Raw genomic sequence first — 4,799 nt, forward strand, 5'->3', positions numbered from 1 at the left:
TGAAGAAAGTGATATACGCGTAAAAATGCTGAACTTTAATACTGGAAATTTTCAGTTCCGGGGGTGTTAATTGAGAACGTTGGAAATCATCCCTAAGTTGAGGTAAGACTTTTTAAGCCGAATTTGACTTAGTGGTAGTTATAGAAAATGTTGTACGTACGAAAATAGTAAACTTTAATTCTGTGAGTTTTCATTTTCAGGATATTGAGTTGAGAACCTTGTGGGTACGGGGAAGATTTTCTTAAGAGCTTTTCAGGAATCAGGTAAGGGGATAAACTAAGTTAGTTTTGTTTTGAGAAAATGCATGTATATATATGTAGCATCTGGTTTCAGGAAAAATAAATATATTTATATATATGATTTATATTTGGAAAATACTGTTTAAATGATGATATGTTGAATATGTAGAAAATTTGTTTAGTGTGGCATGAGTATAAAAATGTTGTGAAATACTATTTTCTGCGAATGGGGACGATATGAATTTCTATGATGGAAAACTGGCGTACGGGCCGAGATATTTATATATATGTGTGATTTGCCGGCGTATGGGCCGTGCTATGTGGATATGTTTGCCTGCTTACGGGCCGTGCTATGTGGATGAGATTTGCCAGCGTACGGGCTGTGCTACGTGATTTGCCGGCGTACGGGCCGAGCTATGATAAAATGTGTAATTCCAGCGTACAGGCCGATGATTTTCATGAAATATGTATATGTGAAAAATGATATGATTGATTTGATAATTATTGATATGAGATATCCATGTATCACGATTTTAGTATATGTATATGATATCAGAACCTGGTTGGCTTGGTCTAGGCTAGCACTTACACGGTACCGTTGCTATGTGTCCATGGTCCTCGTGATCATGATATCTGTGTTAACGCCGCTGTACGGAGTGGTGTGAGATTGGATAGTCGATGTGGTTATTTTCAAGAAGTGTGCTGTTATCGCCCTTGGTGTACGGACCAGTCTGGGTAGACCCATCGGACCTACAGACTACTGTTTGACTTGGCAGTGGTCGGCCAACCATTGTCAGGTCCCGCCTTCAGGCCACACAACCCAGTCATGTGGGGGTAATACATGACAACAGCCAGCTAACCTACCAGGGTTGTTTTTATGTTATTATTATTATTATATGAGATGAGAAATGTTTATGAAAATGCAGTATGTTCTGTCATGTTTTGATATGCATATGTTTTCCCAGATTTGATAAACAGTATTGAATATGTTATGTATGGTATATGTAGAACACAGAATACTCATGTTGCCACACACTGGTATTAGTTTATTTCCCTTACTGAGAGGTGTCTCACCCCTAAATCTTATACATTTTTCAGGAGCCCCTGATAGGAGAGCGAGAAAAGCCCCGCTGATCTAAATCAGTTATTTGCCCTCCTTGGAAGGGTAAATTTTTGGTAGGGACAGTTAGGTTTTGTGGGGATTGTCCCTAAATTTCATTTTTGAGATGTATATACTGTAAGATAGTAATTGTAGTGACTCTGGTATGTGTTATGCACATTATGATGAGATGTATATGATTTTATACTTTCTGCTGCGTAGGCTTCTGCAGTATATTTTGTTATATCCCTGGTGCCCACGAACCTAGGTGGATTGTGACCTGCTGAGCTGGAATGCATGATGTGATGTTAATTTATTTTTTAAAAAAAAATATATGGGAAAAAGGAGTAGGTCGTTACACGAGAGAGATGATGGGAATCAACATGCCTTATGTATCCCTTTTACTGATATGATGACACATGGACGACCTCCCGATGTCTACTCCTTTGCTAACATGGTGACACGTGGACGACTTCCAGATGTCCACTATTGTTTATATCTATTTTGTAAGAACACATAAGATCAATTGAAGATCTTATACTTCTTTGATGGAAAACATTTTTTATTTGAAAACTTTGTAATTGTGTTAATTTATATTTTTCGTGGATATGTTATTTCAAAGATTATTAAGTGCTTGAAGACCATGCTTGAAGACCCAAGTGAAGTATTGAAGCAAAGTCCAACTTAAAACCCATGTGGGCCCCACATGGCTCCAATGGGTCCCACACAATTTTGGCCTTCCTTTTGGAATATGTTTAAATTTCAAATTTGAATTGTAATAATGCAAGACAACTAAGCTTGACTTGTGCTTTTAAGTTGGAGTTCCTTGCTTTTTAGTAAGTATTAATTGTGTTAGGTTAATAGTTGTTGGAAGTTGAAGTTGAATATTGAAGAAGCATCTCTTTGTTTGAGCTTGTAAAGCTTGTTCCTCTCCTTGTGAGTGAGTAGTGTGAGGCTACGGCATTCTCTCCGGAGATCCAGTGGTGATAGACCACTAAACTATCTAACGACTCCATCAACCCCTCCTTCATCTAATACTCTCACAACCCCCATCAACACCACACGGCTAGCATCTTCATACACTGACACGACGATCATCATCTACACTTCATTGGTGCGTTCATCTTGTGATTCAAAGCTTGTACGAAAGACCTAAGGTGTGACCTAACTACGCATGGAACAACATCAAGTCATCCAAATCAATCCTTTAATAACTTCAGTACTTGTGTTTGAATCCTTTGCTATATCTTGTAAACCCTTGCTAGTAGATTAAAATCACATCTTTGAATAACCCATTTGATCCATAGATTACAATATTGGTACTTGCTAGTTAAAATCAATTGTATGAATATTAATTTGCTAATATAGAACTTTTATTCTTGAATATTTGAAATAACAATTTTTCATCATATAACTTGATTCCTTTGTGAAAGAACCAATTAGGACTTAATTGTTGGACAAGTCATACACCTTTTCAAAATTCTTGAACATGTGAAATAAAGCATGATTTATTGTGTTTATATTCAGATAATTAAATTCTTAAATTAAAGTGTTTAAGTGTATGTGCTTGTGTGAGGGTTGAATCGTAGGACGTAGGTCGACCATTCATTCTTAAATTAAAGTGTTTAAGTGTATGTGCTTGTGTGAGGGTTGAATCTTAGGATATAAGTCGACCATTCCCGTCCTTCATCATGTTGTGGAAATTATTAGAATCTTTAGATTGGACAAAGGTGGTGGGTATTAAGTGTATGTGTTTGTATAAGGGTTGAATCGTAGGACATAGGTCGACCATTCCCGTCCTACATCATGTTGTGAAAATTATTAGAATCATTAGATTGGACAAAGGTGGTGGGTATTGCAAGATAGTGTATAATTTTTTCAATGATGTTTTATTTTTTTGGTCATAGCTAGATGTTGTCCTAAAAATTCAATCTATAGTAGCAAGAGGTATGATTAAATAGGAAAAAAAATTGCACAATTTCTCTAAATTTCTTTAGAAATGTGGTATAAAAGCTAAATATACATTATATGGAACTCTTGAGTAAAATAGAATAGCCAAGTACGAATCATAATGGTTTTTTTATGATCATTTTTTGTGGCAAACCAATTCTACTTATGGATTTACCGTTACTGCATACCTCGTGTCTGTAACCTGTAATAAATTGGTTACACTTTCTCTCATGCCTGCCTATTATATCGAACAATACCTTGGAGAAAAGGGAAGAGGGAAATATGCTTATGCTTTGTGAAATCATGATTTGGGATTGAAGCATATTATTGAAATTAGTTTATCAAATAAAATTCTTAAAATAATGATTAGGAAAATTGTAGTAAATCAATAAGAATCTCTACACAAATTTGAATGAGCCCTATATTGTGTGCTACTAATCAATAATAAACAATAGATAAAATTACAGCTTGTCAGATCGAAAATTTGACAACTCTTCTCGAGGAAGTTAAAAATAGATAAATAGATCAACAATGTTGACTATCTTAAATAGTTAGTAAATATTCATGACATTATGGTAGTGTTTTGACATTTTGTTTTGTGACGGAGAAAAATCTAATTAAACAACTCATTGTTGTAGAAAAATGTTAAGCATAGGTGACACAATTTTCTCATTTTGAGTTATGTGATACATGCATGCACTTGAACGAGAAGTCTTGTGTAAACATGCACAATTCGTAAGAATCAAACGATTAACTTAGTTATTACTTGTAAATATATATGATTGTGACTATTTTTATTATTATGGGCAGAAGGAGACATTGACCTTCATGGGGTTTTGACAAAAAGATAGAGACTTCTCATAAGGTTTCAAAAATCTCAAAAACCTCTTTGAGGTTTCAAGAATTTCAGGGGCCTCCTCAGAAATTTATTAAAAAGAAACAAATTTTCCCTTATATTTTACAAAAATGTAAGTTTTTTAAAAAAATGTTCGTGTCTTTTTAGCAAATTTTAAGGAATGTCTATAATATTTTTGAAACATCAAGTAGATCTCTCTCTTTTTATCAAATCTCAAGAGATATTAGTATCTTTTGTCTTATTATTACTTCACACACACACACACACACACGCATACAAAATTCAAATAGTGGAAATTTTACTCAATGCCTTGGTTCGGGCCTAGAAAAACTATCTCTCTCCTCATGATACCATTTGAATCACAGTTTATTTTTAAGAAAAGGAACAAAAAATAGATTCATTTTCTATTATATTTCTCTCTATATTCTCTCCTTCTTGCTAAATAAGGAGAAATGGGAAATAATGTAATTTATGAAGAAACAACATCTTCTACTTATCTAAAAGGTATTTTTCGAATGGATAAATGAGGTCTCGTTTCCATTCGTTGGTAGTTCATCTCTAGAGTTTCGTTTGTTGTATTTTGTTTTGATTTTTGTTGTCTTTATATTCTTATCTTCTTTATTAGTTATGTTTAGTTTTATTGACCTAGTTTGGT

Source organism: Malania oleifera, chromosome 8 (assembly GCF_029873635.1).
Source record: "Malania oleifera isolate guangnan ecotype guangnan chromosome 8, ASM2987363v1, whole genome shotgun sequence".
Taxonomy (NCBI): Eukaryota; Viridiplantae; Streptophyta; class Magnoliopsida; order Santalales; family Ximeniaceae; genus Malania; species Malania oleifera.